This window comes from Carlito syrichta, unplaced genomic scaffold (genome assembly GCF_000164805.1).
Source record: "Carlito syrichta isolate Samal-C Ts95f unplaced genomic scaffold, Tarsius_syrichta-2.0.1 Scaffold303355, whole genome shotgun sequence".
Taxonomy (NCBI): Eukaryota; Metazoa; Chordata; class Mammalia; order Primates; family Tarsiidae; genus Carlito; species Carlito syrichta.
In genome coordinates this window covers 28,523-37,005 of record NW_007247451.1, presented here as the reverse complement: position 1 = coordinate 37,005, position 8,483 = coordinate 28,523, and the positions used below count along the sequence as shown (strand labels likewise).

Sequence of the window (8,483 nt, the reverse complement as noted above, 5' to 3'; positions counted from 1 at the left end):
ACATCATAAATTATCCACACTGTAACCATAAAGAGGGTTTCAAGGAAAATTAGCTTCTAATCCCATAGAAAATCACAATGAGGGGGAAAAATAAAGTACTGTAATAGTTTTCACATTAGAAGAGAGTTTGGAGATACATTAAAGACAGAGTCAATTATGAGAATTTAGTGCGTACCCAACAATAAATTTAACTTTAGACTCTAGTTGGGGACACTCAGGGAGAAACTCAGAAGAGGAGATTCCTAAGTGTTCTGAAAACAAATTTGTAGGGGAATATGTTAGCAGTATAATTCATCCAAGAGAAAAATAAATTTTTTAAGAGCAGTAAAATAAGTAAGCCTGGATTGGTCTTGATAATTATTTCCCAAACCTGAGAGGACCATATGGAATCGCCAACTCAAGGGAGAATAAGCTGCTATTTTCTTCTCGCCCAAAAGAGGAATGAATGCTGATGAAGCAAGTCACATTCACAATGGAGATGCTTGTGGCCAACAGAAATGTCTCCACATGGAACAACCCATGGCCACCCTGAGTTATGGCCTCAGAAGATACTGGTATTGTCTTCCCTTCCATGTCCCTCTACTGCAGGTGGAGTTGTGGGAACCATCCATCTGAAGATCATATTAACTGCATTTCTCCAATCTCCAGTCCCTTCAAGATGATTAGCGGGGGAAAAAACCAGACCTGGGAACAGAGATCAAGGAATCAATGCCTAGGGTCTTTTTGTTGGTTGTGTGAGCAATGACTTCCCTGAAAGGGAAGAGAGGATGTGGAAGGCCTGGGGAAGACAGCAAAACTTAAGGCAGATTATACTCCACTTAGGGATGAGGTTGGCTGGAACATTTTCTTGTTTTATTTTTGTATTCTGAAATCATACTGGAACAGATTAAGATTTATGATAATTTTTTATATATGATATTTTCTTATGTCACTGAGAGCAAAATAACTTTGACCAAGGCAAGAAACACATGGATGGCCAAGTTCAGTGACTCAGCCTGTAATCCCGCGCCTTTGGGAGGCTGAGGTGAGTGAATTGCCTGAGCCCGCGGGTTAGAGACCAACCTGGGCAAGCGAGACCTCATCTCTACAACAAATCAAAAAATTAGCCGGGTGTGGTAGCGCACGCCTGTAATTCCGGCTACACGGAAGGCTGAGGCGGAAGGCTGAGGCGGAAGGATCGCCGGAGCCCAGCAGGTCGAGGCTGCGGTGGCTGGGAGCGGCCACTGTACTCCAGTCTGGGTGACAGAGTGAGACTCCAGCTCAAAAAAAAAAAAAAGAAAAGAAACACATGGATGGAACGAAAAAAAGTTAGTAAGAAAATATCCTGAAAGATAAAGATTATATGAATATCTGTGCCCAATGGCAAAGAATGATGGGGCCTACTTAACTTTGCAAGATGTGCTCCTGTGGATGTTTTCTAAATATGTTTATGAATTTAGAATCAAACTCAATAGGAGACACATGTAGAATATCCAGGATTTTGACTTACATCTTCGATGGCATTTGCTAATCTTGAAAACTAATTCTCACAAATATAGACAGTGGGAAATCATGATTATGGAGTGGTTTTATCTTTTTTCTCCATCCCTGCCAACCTTGTCAATATGTATGACTTTTGTTTATGTGGTTGATCTAGTTTAGTCTTCAAATTATTATATTTCTTTGAATTTACTGCATTTCCCAGAATACTCATAACACACTGTGCAATAATGAGTTTGGTGCAAAATTATGGAGTAAAACTCTAAATACGTGCTAACTTTTTGACAGTAATGATTAAGGATACAAGTTCTTTACTCAAATAATTAAACTTGGCCCATCTTAGTTTGTGAACTTTGAGTATCTATGACAGCCTACACAATGGAGGGTTCAATATAAATTTGACAAGCAATGTGCATTAAGCAAATTTCAGAAACCAGATAAATTTTTTAGGAACTAGTATGTTAAAGTGATAACAACAGGTATTGACTCCAAAACATTTATCTAGAATCCTTACCTATCACCTTCAGATCCAAACTGGCATCCTGATAGACAGCATCTTATTCAAAAAGGCAGCGATACTTCCCATTATCTGAAGGTCTGGCACTGTGTATCTGCAGAGTAACTTTGCCATCGTCAATGGTGTCATTCACCAGTGCAGTCCTCCCTCTGTACTCTGCCACCTGTTCTCCAGCCACGTGGTCCCCTTCCATATGTACAGCAGGGTAACAGTGGGATCGGACCCACCTCAACTCCATGTTCCGTGCATCAGCCTTCAGTGACAAGTAACAGGTTAACTGTATGTTTTCTCCCACTCTGACAAGGATGGGCTGAGAAGATTCAATTACTTTTAAGGAAGCTGTTCAATACAACAGACAAAACACAATGAAAGAATCAAAATGGAGCAAATAGTGTCATCACCAAGAACAGCTCTTGTAGGGTATAGCAACCACAGGCATCCCAGGGGAGCTGTAAAGCCCAAGATCATCCTTTGGATGTAGGTTCTATGGACTCAAGACAGAACTTATCCTTGTTCAAGAAAGAAACATCTCATGACGTGAGTCAGTCAAAAAACAAAAATCAGCAATTGAACCTCTACCTGCCCTCCTTACCTATAATTTCATTCAGTTTATAGACAAATGATTTGCAAATTTTGCAGATTAAATTTTCAGAATAAAATGAACATTTCACAAATTTGGACTAAGGATGCCTCTGTACCTCAATCCTTATGTAACAAAATGCAACCTAAGTACATAAACTAAGTGAAAGCCTAAATTAGGAGTATACGTATACATTTATAATGAATAGCTGAAAAGCAGTCACGAATCAGTGTGTGCAGATGTTCAAATGTTGTTCAAATAGACAAGCGCTGAGCTGTAACCAGTAGAGCTGTCTCTGTATCTCACTTCTGTTTCCTGTATCTCCCTTCCATTTTCTGTCCATAAATGCTGTCTGACCATACTGTTGCCCAGAGTTCTCTGAACATGCTCTGCTTCTGAGGGCTGCCTGAATTGCAAATTGTTCTTTACTCAGTTGAATTCTGCTAACCTTAGTTTGTCTAAAGATTTTCTTTTAACCCTTCATATCTATATGGTCTTCAACAACTTCTTGATCTACCTATGCTTCATTTTCTAAAACAATAAATTTGGTATATTATGGCCCAAATCATAAAATTGTTGTGGGGTTAAACAAAATAGTCTATATAAGGTACATGGATGACCATACAGTGTGAGCAGAAACACACAGACCTGTGAGACTTGAGGGAATTGGAGGCAATTTCACTCTCTGACTAGATAATGGGAAGAAGTTGAAAATAAATTACAGGTGGACTTTTGGTTACAAAATTGGAAGAAACCTTCTGCTAGGTATTCTTTATAATGCCTTAGAAATCTGTTCCAGTCGTTATAGTTTATTTCCTCAACATTCCACATATGTGGGGTTATAGATACACACCAAGTTGAATGTACCATGATAATGTTGAGGAACATATGGAGATCAAGAACTGGAAAGGTTGACAAAATACTAAATGTAAAACAACAATGAGCGTACAAAAGGAATAATTCTCCCACTCTGGAGGGTGGGGATGATGTTCTGTGAGAGCTTTCTGGATACAAGCTATATTACACTTCCCATTCTCATCAGGCCCTGATCATGCCAATTTTGCTCTATTACAAACTCAGAGTCATCCTTTTCTATCAAATAATAAGAATTATTTCACATATATGTTGTGTGCATTTACAATAGACATACAAGCATAATATTGCAGGTACTATACATGGAGTTTCTTGCCAAAGGCATAATATCCCCCAGTTATGTCACTGGCCAAAAACTGTTAGATATCTTTTCAGAGATGAAAGTCACTGTCAACACAATTCTAATTTTCAAATATTTCCCTTCTATTTTATGTAACATTTGACTTCCAGGCATTTTCAGCATTTTATTTGCTTTGTCCTGCAATTTTACCTAAAACAGTATTATCTTCCTTCCCTGTGTACCTATTAATGTCTGCATGCAAGTGTAAAAATCAGGGGGAAAATGAACTAATGACTCATTTGTGACTATTTTTCCACCTATGTGTCTTACAGGAAATTACTTAATAAAACAGACTGTCACCTCCTCTCCGTTATCCATATGAGGATTGTCTCTCCTGTCTGTGACCTGTGGCACATATCAAATCTCAAACTGGTTTTTCCTGGAAAACATAGGAAGTGAAGAGCTAAAATTGACACTAAATGTGGCAAAAAATAAATATGGAGAATCAATTAATTTGATGCATCTTAGGCAGACAAAACTCCTGTGTTTCCAAAATCTCAAATACTAAAGTTTAAGGTACTAGAAAAGCCATGCAGTCCTGTTTTTTTTAATAATTGATGTGCTACTAAAATAAGAAGCAATTGTGCATAAGTTCCTTTTTCTATACAATTTTGTACACAACCTTCCACTCAATTCTGTACTTGGTTTCAAATTTAATACTTTGTTTTGTTTTTGTTTTGAGTATTGTATGCATGTTCTGAAATGCATTCTGAATATCTACTGAAAAATTAAATCTGTTCTGGAGTAAAACTACACTGAGTTATACACTAGCTTCTTGAAATCTGATTTTCAATCCTCTTTCAATCTGCATATTCAATTAGTACACTATCTTGTTTCTCAAATATGTAAAGTTTCATTATATCTGGTCTTCTAGAACTGGACACTGCTAGAGATTCAGTCAGCTTATTTTATTTTTATTTTATTCTATTTTATTTATTTATTTAATTTATTTATTTATTTAGTTAGTTATTTATTAATTGAGTTGGAATCTCACTCTGTTGCCCAGGTTGGAGTGCGGTCATACACTCATGCTACCACAGCCTTAACCTGCTGAGCTCAGGCAATCCTTCCTCCTCAGTTTTCCAAGTAGCTGGTACTACTGGCATATGCCATCACACCTGGCTATTTTTTTTTTTATTGTGGAGATAAAGTCTTGCCATGTTGCTCAGGCTGGTCTCAAATCCCTGGACTCAGACAATCCTCTTGCTTCCACCTCCCAAAGTTCTGGAATTATAGGCATGAGCCGCCACAACCAGGCTCAACCTGCTCATTTTAAAGGTGAGAAAATTAGAATCTGATGAACCAACAAAATCACACATAAGTGATTAAGAATTTGCACTCTTACGTTAATAAACATAGACTACAAGGCAAGCATCAAAGTTTTTAGCAGTTTTCAGAAAACCACATATGTCTCTAAGATTGTTTCCTAACTTTAGAATGAGGATAAATTTATTAACATTTAAAATTATTGTAAAAAAATGAAGTAATTCCTCTAAAGCACCTAGCATACTGGCTGGTATACAGTTAGTATTTCAAAAACTAGTCATCATGTTTATAAACCTGTAATATTACTTGCCAGAGAAGAAACTGGATTATCTGTCTCAAGATTTCTTTAAAGAGCTGGTGTCTTAGTGGCACTTGGCGAGGAGTCCTTCCCCTGAGCCTCTAATTCATGAGGATAATACAAGAAACAGCTGTGGAGTTCCTGGGCATTTCAGTCACCACAGCTCACCCTCGAAGCTCCTGTGTGCACAACTTTCCTCCTTCACCTGACATGGAGCAAAGAGAAGCTCCATCTTCCCACCTTGGTTAATTGTGGTCCAGGAAGGCCAGCATGACACGAGATTGTATTTTGTGAGCTGGGGATGCAATGGGCATGTCGAGTCATCTCCGAGAACCCAGAGAAGTGACTCTTTTTCTACAGTCTACTTGAGGGACACAGACTTGTGTCAATCTACCCTAAACACTGACTTGACTTCCTGATATGCAACTGACAAGCTCTGCCAGTTAGGGTTTCAATCAGATTAGATACCTAGGCAGAAAGAACTACAACTCAGAAGAGCAGGACTCACAGATATGTGTCTCTCCTCAGATTATAGAGTTACCTTTGGCCTTCCTGAGGCCACTCCCTTTATCTTTATGGTCTTAGGGGGCCAAAGATGTCACAGTAGACTCTAGCAAAGATTGGATTGTGTTTGTCACTCTGATTTTCCTCCAAACCTCTTTTATGAGCTGAAAGGTATGTTTACACTCACCTAAAGCACACACATACACATACACACACATTCCTGTAACAGGTGACTTGATGAAGAGCTGGTATTGATGAGGAAGGACCTGAGGGATCCCAGTTCTTGTGCATCTGTGCAGGGAGCAGAGTGGTTATCTTGGATTGAGAGAAGAAGCCCAGAAGGGAGGAAGACTGTAAGTAGGCAAAGGATAAACTGAAAGGGGCTCTAAATCAGTTGGTTATTTTTTTAAACTACTTATCTTAGGTGCAGTAAAATAATACTCAGAGTAAAATTATAAGGTTAAAAAAGAAAACCAGTTATTACCCCAAACACAAGATACCAGGCTGCACCTATGAAGTAATACTCCTTCCCAATAACCTTGAGGTTAGGAGTCTACTGGGGTGAGGAGCAGGAACAGGATCCATAGCAGGGCTAAAGGGTGAAGGTAGTGAGTGTGACCTACTTTTATCATGATAATTTTGCTCTCACTCACATTTGAAATGTTTTTAAAGGGCTCCCATACTCTCCCTTCCCCCCTCCCCCTTCCACATACCCTAAGACAGCTCCCTTTCCCCTCACAACACAGAGCATGTCCCTTGTAGATGTCCATCCAAGGCTCAGTGGAATCCCCATGAATCCCCCAAATGACAGGTTACACTGCGGAAAGGTCCCTGAAGGAGACTGTGGAGGCCTGCAACTTTTGGTCCCCTGTGGTACTAACTGACCATAAGACATGGCAAAATTGTGCCTCAGTTTCTCCTCTGGATCACAAAGTCTCACAGTAACACCTTCATGCTGGGAAAAGTAGGGACTCCCTGTACAGGTGCATGCCAGGCCCTCCTACTTACCCAGCTGAGTCTGGAGTTTCCCTGGAAAAAGAACAAGAATAACATTTGACGAAATATGATCTAAGGGAATGGGAATGGACAGTAACTATTTCAAAAAAAAAGAAAGAAAAGAAAATTCTACATTTTACAGGAAGTTCAATTCATAAAAAATGTAAAATGCAGAAAAATATTGTACCTTTTTCCCAGATCACTAGGTGATGCAGCTATTTTTCCTTTTCTCTCCACAACAAAAATTCTCTCATTTCTATTTTCTCGTGATTCTGCTGATACTTACCATATAAATATTTAACTATCAGTTACAAAAATAATACATGTTATTTTTATAGATACCTAGAAAGTATAAAATTATATGAACATTGGCAATTACCATCTATATTTATAAACAATTATTGGTCCTTCTTTTGTTCACTACTTTGTTTCATAAGAAAAAGTATGTGGAAGGGGGAAAAAGATGGCGACGGCCTAGGTGAATTTGTGAGATTCTCCAAATGTGAGTTCCCAAAAAGACTCTTATTTTTCTTCCCCCATAACCCCAGCCCACCACCAACTGCACTGGCTCGAGGCCTGGGGACCTTCAGTCCCACGCAGGGCTGGATATTGTGGCCCCCTGCTGCTGCTGTTCCACCACATGCATGGGAGTCTCAGGTCTCAGCTAGCTCCCTGGCTACATTGTCTCTTGCCTGGCACCCAGCACCTAGCCTCCGGTCACTCAGGGAGGCTCTGGGTGCCTGCCCCTCAGAGACACCGGTCCCATTTCTGGCTGAAGTACCCTGTGGGGGGCCCAGGGCCACTCTCACTGCTCATTGCCTGCCCGTTGGAGCTTTGGAGCTCTGGAACTCCAGGTCCACCCTGGCTAAGGCACTCAGCATGTGACCCCAAGCTTGGGGACCCAGACAAGTGGACAGAAAAGGTTCTACAAAAGAGAATCTGCCTCCACCTTTCTCCAGGCAGAGATTTCCATTGCCCTGCCCACCTATCAACAAACTCCACCTCGGTTCCTAAGGTACTGTCACTAAACAGGAAACGAAGCCCCACTCCTAAGCTGAATCAGATAAAAGCAACTCCCAGGCAGCCAAACCCAAACTGTGAATAAACCTAGCTGCCAGCAATGAAAAACAAAGGGGAGAGGCCGGAGATCAGAGCTGAAGTGATTTTAGTCTGATCTCTTATTGTGACATGATTTTATCATTTTGATGGTTTATTTTGATCACGTTTGTTGTTTGCGTTTTGACTTACACTGTTTCATGATTATATTGGTCTGTCTCTGTGTAGCTATCAGTATTCTTTAGGGAATCTTTCTTATGTGACTTTTTTCAATTCTTTCCAGCCTTGTGTCTCTTTCTCACGTGATAGTTGGTATGTATGTCTGTTTTCCCTCTTACTCTTTTCTCTCTCTAACTTCCTATTGACCCCCCTTCCTCCATTATTTTCCTCTTTTATACCCCCATTTTAATATAGGAACAAAGACTACATACTGCTGAACAGACAGACTGTAAGGCAGAGGGAAATAGGTTACTGTGTGCTCATACACCTGTTCGTGGATGCTAGAATCAGCATATACATTCTGAACCACAGCTTCCCTCTCAATTAAACTTCAAAACTGCAAAAAGTACAGATT

At 39.9% G+C, this 8,483-nt stretch overlaps 1 pseudogene; it reads right to left on the bottom strand.

The window, feature by feature from the left end:
* Positions 1-278: 278 nt before the first annotated feature.
* Positions 279-6,878, bottom strand: LOC103260819 (annotated as a pseudogene).
* Between the last annotated feature and the right edge of the window lie 1,605 nt (positions 6,879-8,483).